This window comes from Alosa alosa, chromosome 13 (genome assembly GCF_017589495.1).
Source record: "Alosa alosa isolate M-15738 ecotype Scorff River chromosome 13, AALO_Geno_1.1, whole genome shotgun sequence".
In the NCBI taxonomy this organism is placed as follows: Eukaryota; Metazoa; Chordata; class Actinopteri; order Clupeiformes; family Clupeidae; genus Alosa; species Alosa alosa.
In genome coordinates, this window is record NC_063201.1 from 25666395 (window position 1) to 25682849 (window position 16455).

Sequence of the window (16455 nt, forward strand, 5' to 3'; positions counted from 1 at the left end):
GTGCTGTGTGTGAGCCTTAATGCCAGTAGCTAGGCTTTACGTAGCGACAGAAGATTTGCAGTGCAGTGTATTGTGACTTCTTAGCGTGTATTACTTCAAGAAGTGTGGTTATCATTCACGTGTGGTAGTGCGACCTAACATCCTGTTAGTATTTCATCTCTCAGCAACTCGACTAGTCCAATACTTATGGCTGTAACTTTCCCTTCCCCCCTCCATGTGTAATTGTTGACCAACCAAAGCGACACCTTCAGTATTAATAAAGACTATATTTTTATACTTTTCTAAACACCCGTCTTTGTACATTCATTGGGATAGAGTTCCCCTTGCCTTAACATCAGACACTACGTATCTCAAGGGGTGGCGTAGTCAGCTGTGCATTAGGGGGCGCCACAATCTGGCGTAGTTGGCAGGATTAACTCTTTGAAGTGTTGTTGTTAGGTTGGTCAACCTAGCGTGTGTGTGTATGTGTGTTGTGTAAGCGTGTAGAGAACAGCAGCTGGCAACAAGATGGATCCCGCCAGTGAGATGGAGCGACTGCGGGAGCAAGTGGAGCAGCTCCAAGCTGAAAATCACTCTCAGCTTGGAGACTCTCTGGTGCACAAAATGGAGGTACGGGGGATATTGATGGGTCCAGTGCTCCCCAACCTACAAGACAGGAACAGGCCTTCTACTTACCTAGAGAGAGACGGTGCCCTAAATTCTCTGGTTCTACAGCATCGGGGTCCGTTTCTATTGAAGAGTGGGCTGAGGAAGCCCAGAGTTGCATTAGGTCTAGGCATATGTCTGAATTTGAAAAAGCAATGTTTTTGTACAATCATCAGAGAGCGAAGCCCGTAATGAGATTAAATACCGACCTGCAACTATTAGAGAAAATTCCAACGAAATGATCAATGTTTTAAAAGAGGTATATGGGTGTTCCAAGTCTTATGTGTTCTGGCAACAACGGTTCTTTGACAGGAAGCAGAGGGAGAATGAGTCCTTATTTGAGTTTTCTCATGCTTTGATGGAGCTTATAAATAGGGTAAAACAGTCAAAGAGTGATTGCATTAGTGACCCTGAAATAGTGTTAAGAGATCAATTCTGTGAGAATGTTCGTGACCATATGCTACGACGGGAACTCAAGCGGCTGGTGCGGGCGGATGGGAGTCTGTCTGTGTTAGATGTACGGCGTGAAGCCATTAGGTGGGTGGAGGAGGGCCAGACGGGTCGTGACTGGTTGTAACCAATGGTTACAACTATCACAGAGTTTTATTTCTCCAAACATTTCCTTCACTTGCAAAGGAAAGATTGTAAATGGTTAGGCCTTAAAGCAGCTAATGGACTAGATATACCCTACATTTCCTCACCCTCAGTTGCTAGGTTACGGGGACGCTGGCGAGACACGCCGCTCCGTCTGGCATCATGTAATGTTCGTAATTTTATGTAATGTTCTGTTATTTTTTTTATTTATATGTCAAGTTAAATGTTTTCACCTTTTATTTACGTTATTTTCGATAGTTTTGTGTTATTCTTGGTCCTTTTTTCTGGCTGATAACTAACGGTAACGTTAGTTTCTATTCTACTGGGCTGATGAGCTTGCCTTGACTAGCCGTCCCTCTTCCATCTGACGCTGCACATCCTCTGTCTGGACGGAAAGATTGCTCAGGGCTACTCTGCGAGAGATCTGCAGCTGCCACGACCACCGAGCTGCGGCTGACCTGCGAGCTGCAATAACATTAACGTATAGCCTCTGACGCTGGGTGCCTGCAGTCTGGATTGAGTGCTGACGTGGGGAGCTCTGATGGCGACGTCGGGAGCCATGAAGCAACAAACGGTCCTTGCTAAAGCCACCGAGCTGCTGATCAGCAGGAAGATCGCCCATCATGACTTCAGACTGTTGTTCTTCCGGTGCTTTGCTCTCCAGACTGCCAGTAAATTCTCTGAGTTGGTCAGTGAAAGAACTTTGTTGGTCTTGCATTGGCAGTTTCACACGGGTCATCATTGCCCTTGGACTTTTTCAGCCGGTTGGAAATTGGACTAATTTTAACATTATTATTATTATTTTATTTATTTTCAATTTGCTGTGTTGTATGTCTTAGTGTCACGGGAACGCTGGCGACTACGCCGCTCCGTCCGGCATCTTTTGTGTTTGTTATTTTTTAAATGTGGTGTCAACGCTGGCGACTACGCCCCTCCCTCTGGCATTTTTTGCCTTATTGTCTTTTGTTTTTTGTCAATGTCTTGTATGTGGAGCGCTTTGGGTTGCACTTTGTGCATGTTAAATGCGCTATACTAAATAAAACTGACTTGACTTGACTTGACTACATTGGCTACATTGAATTGGATGTTTTTGTTTTGGGGCAGTGTATTTCGGGGAGGGGGATTTTAATTGTAAGGGACCCAGAGAATGTCACCCTTCAAGACCGTAAGACAGTGACGCCAGGTATACTAGGCATGAATTTACTTGGGGAGTGTTATTATGTCCTCTTTGAGCAGCAAGGTTCCCAGCTTTTCCACTCCCTTCCGGTTATGTCGGCGACCCAGCAGCTCTGCGTGCGTTACGACACTGTGAGAAGATCAAGGCCGTCGTCAATGCCTCAAGGCCCTTTAAAGTCCAAGTCCAGGGAAAGTCTTCAATTCGTCTTGGGGCAGGTACCCTTACTATGGTCCCAGCTACTTGTCCTCAGTTAGAATCAGCAGAGTTGTTGTTGGAGCCCTTGAACTTCGATGATGCACCATTACCTGAAGGCCCTCTTGTGTCACCCACCCGTGTCTCGTCTAGGAAGGGTCTTCTGTATGCCCCTATTGTCAACGTCAGTAGCACCGACGTGTGGCTGCCTCCACGCCGTGCCTTTGGGACTGTGCAAGCAGTGCTGGCAACTTCAGTGGGAATTATGTAGCGGGGCTCTACAGTCAAAATGTCGAATGAACTGTCTGGGGGCGGGGTTTGTGCATGTGTGTGTATGCTTGTGAGACGTTCCTCCACAGGTGCTGCCGATAATGGAGACAATTGACAAGACCCGTGATTGGTGGCTGGAGGGGATAAAAGCTGACTGGGCCCTCTCATCGGTGCGTTCCCTTTATCTGCAACAGGCGCCCGGATACTTCACGCACCACAACCCACGAGAGCCGAGACGTCGGGATTACCGCCTCTGACTTCCCAGCTACAACGGCGAATTGACCAAACATCCGCTCGGACACCGTGAGGGCCGCGAAAGGATTATCCAACGCACCCGATTCTTCACGTGAAGGAAAGTAATTGTGCCGTTGTCTTGTGAGTGGGTTTTACTTTACTCACTTCCTCCTCCTCGCAGTTCCTGGTGGAGTGCCGACTGTTGACATTCAAGAAGGAGCATTGGCGACGAGAGGCGCAAGCTACCCTGTTTCAGTGCGAGAGGCAAGGAGGCCGAGGCGGCGGCGACTTCCTGGTTCTGTGTTGTGGATTACGAACTGTGGGCTGGGGCGTGAGTGGTTGCTGGACTATTCATTCATCCTCTGTACAAACAATTGTGTGTTACTAGGCTGGCTATAGTTAAGATAAACTGTAGCGAGCAGCCTGACAGTCTATTTAGAAGTGTGTGCAGGGTGGGGGAATCCATTGTGTAAACAGGACTTTAACGTAGTAGCAATTAACTGTGTGTGCGTGTCACCCTTTGGATTAACGTGTTATGCTAGTTCGATTGAATACTTCTGCTATTTACATTTGTGGCTATTCTGCCCTTGTTTTCACAATAGTGTGATCTTTTGTGGGTGCGTGTGATGTGATTTTGTGCACGAGTGTGAATCGCTAGTAATAGGCCTACCTGCGTTAGAGTAACTGTGACTATATGATTTCTCTCCCCTCTAGAGGGCGCCAGATCCTCCACACTGGTTTAAAGCAGTATTGTGTAGCTGCTTGCATTTAACTAGCTGCTATCCCTAGATTTTCCACACTGGTTTGAAGCAGTAGCGTTTAGTCACTTGCACCTAGCTAACTGCTAGCCCTAGATCTTTCATACTGGTTTGAAGTAGTTAACTGGCTACTAGCCCTAGATCTTCCACACTGGTTTAAAACAGTATTTTGTAGCTGCTGACATTTAACTAGCTGCCATCCCTAGATCTCCCACACCGGTTTGAAGTAGTTAACTAGCTACTTTCTCTAGATCTTCCACACTGGTTTGAAGCATCAGGACCTAGTTACTTATACATATATGTATTGTGTGTGTTTTTATATGCCTTTTTTTTAATGTTGTAACAAAACTGAGTTTTATATATATCTAGTGTGTCTGTTGTTGTACCGCAAGGGTCAGTAGCATAATTCCTGCTCCCGTTACAATTACACCTTCCCTTTCTGTTGATCCTTCCTGGGAGGATTGCCAAGCTTATGTTTCCACACAGGAAGAACATGTCTCCCCACAGGATAGCTTCTCTGACGCAGTTGTCCCTGACATTGCAGGGCTAAGTCAGCATCAAATTGTCCAGGCGAAGGCCCTGTTTTCCCAGTATGATGGTATATTTTCTAAAGGGGATGGAGATTTGGGATGTACTTCCCTGATTACCCACGAGATCCCATTACTGGATAATGCCCCAGTATGTCAGCCATACAGAAGAATTCCTCTCTCTCAGTACGAGACCGTAAAGGCCCATATTCAGCAGCTCCTGGACAGCCAGGTCATTAGAGAAAGTAGCAGCCCGTACTCTTCGCCCATTGTCTTGGTAACAAAGAAAGACGGAAGTCTTCGTCTTTGTGTTGACTATTGTCAGTTGAATGCAAAGACCTGCCGTGATGCCTACCCCCTTCCCAGAATAGAGGAGTCCTTAGATGCTCTATCAGGAGCAAAATGGTTTTCTACTCTAGACCTCGCGAGTGGGTACAACCAAGCCAAACGGTGTGTGTGTGTGTGTGTGTGTGTGTGTGTGTGTGTGTGTGTGTGTTGGAGAAGATCCTGAAGACAATGTGCTGTGTATGTAGGGAGGGGGGGCAGTGTGCAGCAAGTATGTAGAGGAGGCTTACTGTAGCAAGCAGTGTGCTGTATGTATGTGAGGTGATGACAGTGATTTAAGTGTGTTTTTTTTTTTTGTGTGTGATGGGGATGGGGGCAGAAAGGCTAGGCAATCAAGGACATGGGTAGATAGATGGAGGAGAAATCAAAAATAATAAATAAAAAGTTCAATGAAGATGTGCAAAAGTTGGAGAAAGTCAGATGTGGTGTGTGTGTGTTTTGACGTGTGATGAAATTAGAAAATAAATAAAAGGTCTGTAGCATAGGGAGAGGGATGTAAAAGTGCTAAAAGTCATGTAGGTGTGTGTGTGTGGGGGGGAATGTTTGAGAGTGCTGAGGAGTGAATGTGTGCAAAGTCAGTATAGTGTGAGTTCAGAGTTCGGATGGCCTGGGGATAAAAACTTCTGAGTCTCTCAGTTCTGGCTTTGTGACTACATAGGCGTCTTCTTGATTTCAGCGGTAGGAATAATCCATTGTTAGGATGAGAAGAGTCCTTCAGAATCTTTTGGGCTCTTAGGAGTACTCTTCTGGAATAGATATCTTGTAGAGCAGAGAGTTGAGTTCTTATAGTACGTTCAGCTGAGCGCACAACTCTCTGCAGAGTACTACAATCTCTAACTGTGGAGTTCCCATACCAGGTGATGATGCTACCAGTTAGAACACTCTCAACCGCTGAAGTGTAGAAGGCCTTCATGATGGATGTAGAAACTTTGAATTTCCTTAGCTGTGAAGAAGGAAGTAGAGTTGTTGTCTGGACTTCTTCAGAACATATTGAGTGTTAACAGTCCATGTTAAGTCTTCAGTAATGTGGACACCAAGGTATTTAAAACTTGTGACTCTCTCTACAGGTTGCCCGCTGATCATCATTCTGTAATCCACTACCCTTTCCTTGGTTTTATTGATATTCAGTGTCAACCTGTTAGATTGACACCACTGTGCCACCTCATCAACCTGATCCAAGTAGAGCTGTTCATTGTTGTTACTAATCAGGCCCAAGATCACTGTGTCATCTGCAAACTTGATGATGGAGGTATGACTACTGTTGGCTTTGCAGTCATGTGTGTAGATGTTGTACAGCAGTGGACTCAAAACACAGCCTTGGGGAGCACCAGTGCTGATGGTTAATGAGTCAGATGTCAGACCCCCCACTCTAACCACTTGTGAACAGTTGGTGAGGAAGTCAAATATCCAGTGACACAGGGTGGTGTTCAGTCCTAAGGCCTTCATCTTTGTGACCAAGGTGAGAGGTGCTATCGTGTTGAATGCTGAACTAAAGTCAATGAACAGCATCCTCACATAATTCCCATTCCCCTCCTCCAGGTGAGTTAAGGTGGTGTGCATGAGGTTTGAGATGGCATCCTCTGTAGACCTTTTGGCTCTGTAAGCAAACTGGAGGGGGTCGAAGGAGGCAGGGAGGGATGAGCAGATAATGTTTTTCACAAGCTTCTCAAAACACTTCATCACTGTAGACGTCAGGGCTTTACTCACATTCATCATAGGAGGGGACTTTCTTTCAAAGCCTTTCAAAGTCTTTTTCACATATAGTATTTTGCAGTATTTTTAAAATACAAAAATACACACCAATAAAGTATTTTGATACAAAACAGAGCCATTTCCTTCAACCTAATAAAATACAAATGACAAAATACTATTTTGCATTTGAAACACATATTACATGTTTCAGAAATACTACCCATCCCTGGGAACAGGCAGATTACATCTTTATAGTTGGCCATATGATGACATACTTAGGTTAATACTGTATTTCACCAGTTAGGGCACCAAAATGGCCAGTAGCTGCACTGTGTAGCCTATCTTGACATGTCTTTAAGTTTTGGGTTACAATATACAGGTAGTGGGCTCTCTGTTGCTTTTAATGAGTAGGCCTAAGCCTAAAGTTACAGCATTTCTATCACAATTGACCAGACTTTGATCTTTTGTCTTCTTTAAACAAAATTCTGGCTATGATTGTTCCTTGTATTGCATCATGAGCCATCACTGCACCTATTGCATTCTACTGTAGCCTTAAGCCTAGCTCAGTCATTATGTTGTACCACATCACCCTCCATTAGAAGTGCATTGAGCATAATAAACTGCATTTAGAATTCCAAATCCATATTTCTAGATATTTTGGTAAAAGTAACTTAAAAGTAATACAATAGTAGTGTAATGCCTTACAATTCAGAGACAGTAATATTATAATGTAATGAATTACTTTGAAATGACAGTAATAAGTAATACATAATATATTACGATTTTGAAGTAACCTGCCCAATACTGATTAAACCACATGTCACTGCTTGACTAAATGAAAAATATAGGCTACTGAACATGCATGGAGATAGTCATAGTTGACAGAAATTGCCGTCATCACATTTTGCAAAATTAGGCTACCTTCGTTACCAACTTACCAGTTGATACTTTTTACGTGTATCGACTCGCGATTGATTGTGCATCTAATGTAACACTCGGTGGAGAGACTTCCCCTTTCCAAGTTCCACTTTCACTGTCGTTGTGAGCTAAAAGGCTACTATATGGGAAATACTTAAGTTCCTTTTGAGTCCAAACATGAATAGGCTTTCTTTAACCTGTGCTACACTTTTCCACCAAGTTGTGCGAAAATTGTAGGTACCCGGAGTTTTTTTTTTTATGTTGACAGACAAACCGCACTACAGTAGCCTACATGGTGCAGTAAATGGAAGCTCTTCGTAGCGTGTGCAACTTACGCATGGGCGGATTATGAACTTTTGGGCCCCTGGGCCCAGGTGTATTATGGGCCCCCCACTAATTGCCGTATACGTGGGAGGGGGGGGTTTGGGGGTCCTCCCCAGAATTTTTTTAATTTGTTTGATGTGATTTTCTGTATTCTGGTGCATTTTGGGGATTGCCAATACTAAATTCAATCAGATTCATAGCCTACATCCTGATTTGTTGATATTGAGGCAATGATTCCATGCAAAGGCTTGGGCTTCAGGGCCACCTGACCCCTGGGCCCGGTAGGCCCGTGCAGTAATCCATCCCTGAACTTACGTCTATAAAAACAATATATTTATGGAATAAAATTAGACACCTCTGATTGCTGTTTACGGTTAAACTGCGATAATGTGAACACCAGCCAGCGGAGGGCACTTATATAGCCTAGGCTACCATGCATGGACTCGTAGGCTATATTTCCCCACAAACCAAGCGGCTGCTTGGACAAATCCACTTGAGGGGTGGGGCAGGGGGGCGCAATCGTAACACACACTGAACCTGTCATGAAGAGGCCAAAATGATTGACCTGTCACCCCCCAATCCAAATGGATGCAACTGCATTTATAGGCTAAGCCTAGGTCTACATGACGGGCCGCAAATAGGCTAAATAACTTAAAAAAAAATAAAAAAATCCCGGAGGTCACCGGCCCACATGTGGACCGGCCCACCGGCCATTTGCCCGGTTGTACAGATTACCAGTCCGAGCCTGATCATTACCCACCCGCTATACCTGTGCCTCCACTGCCACTGTCCACCACTGCCTCCTAGTGTAGACCACCACAAAAAAATTGCTTTCGTCATCCAAAGACTGTTGCTTCAGAACAGAATACAAAACTCATTTGACCATCTTAAAGAGGCGCTCCCAAACGCGGCCATGATGTGATGCAGCCGGGGTGTTAAAAATCCAATCAATGCCCCTTTTCAGGAGTGCTAAAGCTTCTCTTAACTCTCGCTCTGCTCCAACAAAGTTGGTACCGTTGTCTGATCCATGGGCGGACTGGCCATCTGGCATACCGGGCATTTTCCCGGTGGGCCGACGCACCTTTGTGGCCGATAGAATAGGCTATATATATAAATTAATCATTTTGGCCAACGATCGGCCCAAAGGAAGGACAATCAGCGGCCCACTGGTCACATTTTCATATGTCGACTGATCCAATAACAGCTTACATCAGGCCCACCCCTCGCATTTTGGCCCAGAGCCAGGATTTTGTGAGACATCAGAAGTTAATCGAAGTTGCCTACACTAAATTGCGGCGGATGCCGGTCGTGACAGTAGTGCAAAAGTAACACCAATGTAGAAGCTTCAAAAATACAATATTGCAAGTAGGCTAGCGAGGCTATAACGAGAATGTAAGCAAGCAATACGAGGGACAGTGAGCAGGTGGTGGAGCCTTGCGGCTACACTAAGAACTCAGTGGTGGAGCAGGTAGGTGTGATCAGGTCAGGATCACGACTAATTGCAATCACCTGGGCGTGCAGGCTGGAGGTCAGGGGTACGTAACTTCCTTCCCGACAAACACAAAAGAAGCTCTCCCAAATTGTTTGGTACGCAAGTTGCTTGTCGGTACAAACCGTGCACTTCATGCTGGGTTTTGGTTGCGAACAACTTCCTCGCTGTGGTCTGGGTAGGTGGAATTCTTCTTCTTCTTCTTCTTCGTCTTCTTCGTCTTCTTCGTCTTCTTCTTCTCCTCCAGTTACCTTCAAAAAGGAAAAACAAATTTCACCTGATTCTCTTTGCAGTATATCATTCAAATTTAATGTCATCTGGATTTCACCAAGTTGTGAGATAAATCTTTGTCTGGCTTGATGGTACTCAGGACAAAACATAATTACATGCTCTATGGTCTCTTGACTATTACAATATTCACACATTCCATCAACATGCTTTTTCATGGTAACTAATGTTCTGTTTAATCCTGTATGTCCTAGCCTCATTCTGGACACCACATCTTCTTCTTGCTTGCTTCTGCATGTATTCCTGCTCCTCCCCACCTTTCCTTGAATACTATGCAGGTGTCTTCCAGACTGTTCGTTATCCCATACAAATTGCCATTTTTCATTTATTTTAGCTTTGATTATACTTTTGACTTCAGCTTTGCTGTATTTAATATTCAACTCTATATCAGACTTCCTGCTGCTTTCTTTGCACATTTATCTGCTAATTCATTACCTCCTACACCTATATGAGCTGGTACCCATATAAATGTAGTACTAATACCAGACTTAAGCAGATTGTTGGCTAATTGCATTACTTCATATACTATGTCCTGTCTAGACTCAGAGTGACAACGTTTAAGGCTTATTAAAGCTGAGCTAGAGTCTGGACGCAATCACAGCTTGCTTAGGTCTATTGCTCTCTACCCACAATAAGGCCATCCATATTCCTATAATTTCTGCTGTGTATACAGCTAAATCATCATTGATTCTCTTTCCAGATTCAATGTTTAATTGAGGGATAACATAAGCAACTCCCATTTTCTTATCAGTCTGCTTAGATGCATCAGTATATAAAATGACTGCTTCTTTATATTTGCTTTCATAATGTAACTCTGGACCCTGTAATGATCCACTTCAACATCCTTCTTTTCCTCTAATAAGCCCAAGTCTACTGGAACCTCTGACATCAGCCAAGGAGGAACAACAGGATATGCCACTGTAGGGCTTATTTCAAGAGCACTGATTCCCATATTTATTACCTTTTGTTTTATTGTCCAACCAAAACTTTTAATAAGGTAACTCTCTCTCTCTTGACACTGCCATAAGACTGATTGACTCATGTGTTTTTCACTATGACCCCTTAGATTTGTCCAATACACAAGAGACAGCTGGTCTCTTCTAAGATAGAGAGGCATCTCTCCCATCTCTACCTGGACGGCTGCCACTGGCGTGGTCTTAATTGCCCCACAGCATAGCTTCAAACCTTGGTTCTGAATTACATCTAGTTTCTTAAGTGATGTTTTAGCAGCAGACCCATACACTACACACCCATAGTCAAATACAGATCTCATCAGCCCTGTATAAATGGCTTTTAAAGCAGGTCTACTTGCTCCCCATTCAACTCCACGCAGACACCTCATCACATTCAACACTTTCTTGCATTTCTCAATATTTTTTTTGTATATGCATTGTCCAAGTTAATCGTTTGTCAAACCACATTCCTAAATATTTGAAGAATTCCACTCTTTCTAAATCTGCCCCAGATAATTTGATTTTAACATCTTCATTTATTTTCTTCCTAGAGAAGAATAAAGTCTTTGTTTTATCTATTGAGATCCTAAACCCCCATTGAAGGGCCCATTCTTGGACTCTGTTCACTGCCTGTTGCATCTTACCCACCACAAAATCTATATTTCTTCCTTTTTTCCACATTGCTCCATCATCTGCAAACAATGCCACCCCAACTGAATTTTGTATGTCTTTAAAAATATCATCAATCATTATTGAAAATAATAGTGGACTAACAATACTTCCTTGTGGGACACCATTTTCCACACTGTATTGCTCACTTAATTCTCCATTTATTTTAATTTGAATTGTTCTATTAGACAAAAACCCTTTAATCCATTGGAACATCCGTCCCTTTATTCCCAATATTTTAACCTTTATCAGTATACCTTCTTTCCACAACATATCATATGCCTTCTCAATGTCAAAAAACACTGCCACTACATTTTCTTTGTTCACTTGAGCCTTCCTTATTGTATCTTCAAGGCATACAATGGGATCCATGGTGCCTCTACCTTTCCTGAATCCACTTTGATAATGACTCATTAATCCTTTCGTTTCAACCCAATATGTAAGCCTGTCATTAATCATCCTTTCCATAGTTTTTCCCATCTGGGATGTTAATGCAATAGGTCTATAGTTAATTGCTATTTTAGGATCTTTCCCAGGTTTCCTAATAGGAATAATTATAGACTCCTTCCATGTTCTAGGAATACAGCCATCTATCCATACTTTATTATATAGACTTAACAAAACTTCCTTCCCCTTATCACTTAAGTTCTCCAACATGGAATAGCAGATTTTATCCATCCCTGGAGATGACTTACCTAATTTACTTAATGCCTTATTGAGTTCAGATTTTGTAAATAACACATCCAATACCCCTTCTTAAGCTATCCTCAATGTCAAACACATTGCGATATTTTTTCAATTGTAACTTCTCTACCTCTTTTTTTCTTCTTGATTTAAATTCCCTGAGCTGTGCACCTTGGCTAATGTTTTAGCCATAACCTCTACTTTTTCCTTATTATTGGTGATCGTTCTTTGCCCCTCAACCAACACTGGGTATCCATATTCCCTTCCATTCCCTTTCATTTTTTTAATCATATTCCAAACTCTCTCCACTGGAGTAGTTCGACCAATAGAGTCACAGAACTTTTTCCAATGATGTTTTTTTAGCTTGTCTTATTGTTTTCCTAACTGTTGCCTGAGATCTTTTATATTGAACTAAATTCTGAAAATTATGTGTTCTTTTTAACTCTTTAAACGCTCTATTTCTACCTTTAATTGCTTCCTTACATTCTGTAGACCACCATGGCACTATTTTAGTTAACGTCTTAGGCTTAGTTTTTGGGATTGATACTCCTGCTGCAACAATTATTCCACTGCCAATTTCATTACACAATTTCTCAATATCCTGATTTTTATCAATAGATAGTAACAATTCATCACTTACCCCTCTATACTTACCCCAATCTGCTTTTCCTAAAATCCATCTCTCTTCTCTTATGTCATGTTCATTTCTTAATTCCACTCCTATCTGAATTCTAATAGGATAATGATCACTTCCTACTGTGCTTTCCCTAACTACCTCCCAGTCACATCTATCTGCAATGGTTTTTGTGACAATAGTTAGATCTATTGCTGACTCTGTACCCCTTGCCACATCTATTCTAGTCCCAGATCCATCATTCAAACATACTAACTCTTTCTCTTCCATAAATTCTTCGACTACATTTCCATTCCCATCATCCCTCTCTCCCCATAATGTACTATGTGCATTAAAATCCCCACACCAGATAATTCTCCCTGTCAAATCCTTCCAAATATCCTCCAGTTGCCTTATCTCCACTTGTCTACATGGGTTATAAAAGTTTATAATTGTCACATTATCTTCATTTGTCCATACTTCTGTAGCAATGTATTCCAAGTCATTCCCCCCTCTTTACCTCTCTATACTGAAGTCCCCTTTGTATAAAAATTACAACTCCTCCTCCTTTACCTATTTCCCTATCCCTTCTTATAGAGTCATACCCCTTTATTACAAAATCCAACCTAGGCACTAGCCAGGTTTCTTGTATACAAATAATATTAGGTTTCTCTTGTAAATTTTCAACATATTTTTTGAATTCTTGGCCGTTTGCAATTAAACTCCTAGCATTCCACTGAAGTATAATTAAAACCATTATACAGGCCCCTCCATGACTGTGATTGTTGTGTTTCATCATTAAGAATATCTCTTACTCTTTCCCAAGGCATTCCCTTTGCATCCAGGTATTTTTCAGCTGACTTTACAATTATTTTAATTCATTCAGTTCTACTAGTGGTCTGTGCTGAGCAATTGATTATCTCAGCCATGAAGAGCACAAAATCACCTTTACTCACAATCAACGTATCTTCTTTTAGTTGATCACACTTTACACATTCCTTTACATCTTTAGTCCCATCCTTTATTGTTTCTACCGGTACACCTACACCTCTTGGGACTTTCTTAGTTGCCTCTGCATAGGAAACCCCTTGGACTACTTTATTTCGCTGTACCTCCTGCATTCTTTTGTTAGCCTCACAACCTCCATATGCTGCACTATGTTCTCCTCCACAGTTGCAACATTTTAGTTTTGCCCCTTCTTCACACTTTCCATATTCATGTTCAGGTGGAATGTTTCATGTACTCCTTACACTTTTAATGTGAGTTGTTGCCACTGCCGTAGACCACGGACGTTTGTCTGACATGTAGGTAATAGCATAAAGTGAGAGTTTGTGTTTAGCCACGTAGTTTGAACACGGGGCAGGTGGTTGTAGTGTCGTAACGTTTGGCTCATCTTGCTATAGACTGTCATCTCCTTCCTACTCCTGTTTCCCTGGGACTACCAATGCGAATGCTGAACGTGGAGGTAGGCCTCTTACAATAGCAATATTGCAATAGCTATGGTCAAACACTCAACTAATGTGAGCAGACTAAGTTAGCTATACGGGCCAAACAACAGCATGCAGCGTCTGTAATTTTCGCTCCCTTGTTTTTATAGCTGACACACTTCCCTCCTCTGCTCCTGTTCCCCTGGGCTAGCTCGCATTGTGGAAAAGGCCGAGGTAGGCATTGGTTATTGTTCTAACAGTGTAACGGTCCTATTTTAAATATGTATCTGGTACAATGTTTCCTGTCGCTTGACTTATTAACAATTTAAACTTCATAAAAACTGTTGTGTTGTTATACAACAATTGGGTTCTATGGTACTATTTATTTGTTTCTGATTGGCCGAGAGACGTTCCATGAGTTGGAATATCCCTGGACATTTCAACTCAGACTTTGCACAGCTAATAATAAATCACTCCGCAATACAATGCGAAGATTTGACACAATGTTCTCATCCCAGCTCTCCACTATTTCAAGCAATGGGTCCCTATCTTTTACTGTCTATGGTTACTCCTTAGCAAACCATAACTAAACAGTGCTTCACCACATCTGTGGATTAAGCCACAGTCAACTCAATGTAAGTAAGATAAACGAGGATGCTGATTGTTCTCAGCATTGCCAGCATTGTGGATAAAATGATTGTCACTTGGAGGAGACTTGTAGATAACTAACGTTAGCATAGTTAGCTAACCGCTGCTAGCATCGTCACGGCAGGCTGTGCACAGTTGTGTAACATTTATTCACCATAATAAAGTTGAGTGGTTCTGCAATGTAGAGTATGTTTCCGTTTTTTTGCAGTACCATGTCCCTTACATGACATGGCCCATCCTTGTAACATGCATGCAGCAAACCTAGATATGTGATTAATAATATTGTGATAATGTGATTTCATGATAATGTGATTTCAGCCCGACTTTCAACATTTCTTTCAAGAAGACACGTAAACCACAAAGACCCGTAATGAGGGATCTGGAATGTTGGTTACCTAGCAACCAAGACGCTGTCTATTGAAAAGGGAACTATTTTTTTGGTGCGTAAGAACGATGTCGAAATTAACATTTTTAAACAATAACGGGATGTTTTCAGATTATTTAGTTTGTGGTAGAATTGTTGTATAAAAGCAATATAGCACTCGTGATCGTGGGATTGGTCATGGATATTCTCACGGCTGTTGTTGCCTGCGGCCGAACAACACCCGTGGGAATATCCATGACCAACCCCACTCTCACTCGTGCTATATTGCTTAATTATGAAATGCGACATAACCATGGACCAGGGTGTTAAACGTTTCTCTCTGTTGTAGATCACAGCTGGCTGTCTATCACAGTTTGACCACTGTTTTCCCCCATTCCCCCTGAGTTTCTTTTGGTATTAGTCAGTGTTAAACTAACAGCACGTCAAAGTTGGATGTACGGTATGCTTGTTTGTGTTGGTTTATTTTCTTTGTGTTGTATGCTTGTCTGAGTGTGATACACTGGTGCATTTACACTGTTTGCCAGGGTCTGTTACTCGACAAGGTGTAGTGCTGTTGCCATCCCCGAGCTCATATTAGCAGCCAGTTAGCGATTTCAGACTGTTACTCCGAGGCTATTGAGACTTATCCCTCCCCCCGGCAGTATTAGTTCTTAATGGGTTCTTGTAACCCCTGACTTAGCTTATCCACACGGGAGACTGTTACTCCTGGGGCATAGGGGTCTATCTATGCCCCAGGTGGTATTAGTTCATATTGAGTTCTTTGTGACTCCAACCTAGTTTCTCCACACAGTAGACTGTTACTCTTGGGCCATAGGGGTCTATGTCCCAGGTAGTATTAGTTCATTATAGTTTCTGCTATTCATTATAGCTGTATCGGTAGCACTCCACTGGCGCTGAATAGCGTGTTTGTCTTGTTTTTGTTTTGTCTTGTATTGTTTCCTTTATTGAATGCCCCCTCCTTCCCCCTGTTTGCTAGTATGGTCTGCTAGGTCTATCAGGTAACACAGTTAAGGTACTCTAGGACTGCCGCCTTCCCCTAGTTTGTGGTGAGGGCACATTCTAGTGGTTGAGCGTGTACTGAACACCTATTTATACTCGTGTGGGTTGTATTTAGAAAGCTTGAGTGTTACACTTGTGTTTGTGTGTATGGCCATAGATCACTTTTGGGGCTGGGCAGCCATCCGAGGGTTACTCTACCTGTGTTAATTCAGGCCGTGTAGCAGCCACCAATCCACTGGGCATTTAATTTATGGTTATGTGTGACATTTTGTTTTCTTTGATTATTTTGTGTTGTGTATTGTGATTTTGTTTTTATCGGATTTACCTACTGTACACCCCTGCCATCCGTTTTAAACAAAGAAAAGAAATAATAAATACAACATTGTTTATACTACTGCCTCTGTCTACATCCATTTAGTTGGATAAACCTGAGGGCCCTGTCACATAGGCTATGTGTGACATGCCATCAGCATGCCATGCTGACAATGATTATGATGACTTATCAATTGCAAAAATGTAATGATGTGGTTATGATAACGTACGGCCGTGCTGTAATTATAATAACATGCAGCGTACCTTAAATGTTCTAAATGAATGATTTGCAACCCCGGACAGCAAAAGTGT

At 42.5% G+C, this 16455-nt stretch overlaps 1 long non-coding RNA gene across 1 annotated transcript; it reads left to right on the forward strand.

Moving 5' to 3' along the window:
• Nucleotides 1–13143: 13143 nt before the first annotated feature.
• On the forward strand, nucleotides 13144–16222 carry LOC125305847. The gene is made up of 2 exons (XR_007195465.1): nucleotides 13144–14033; nucleotides 15161–16222. It is a non-coding gene; the product is annotated as an uncharacterized LOC125305847 (long non-coding RNA).
• The last annotated feature ends 233 nt before the right edge of the window (nucleotides 16223–16455 follow it).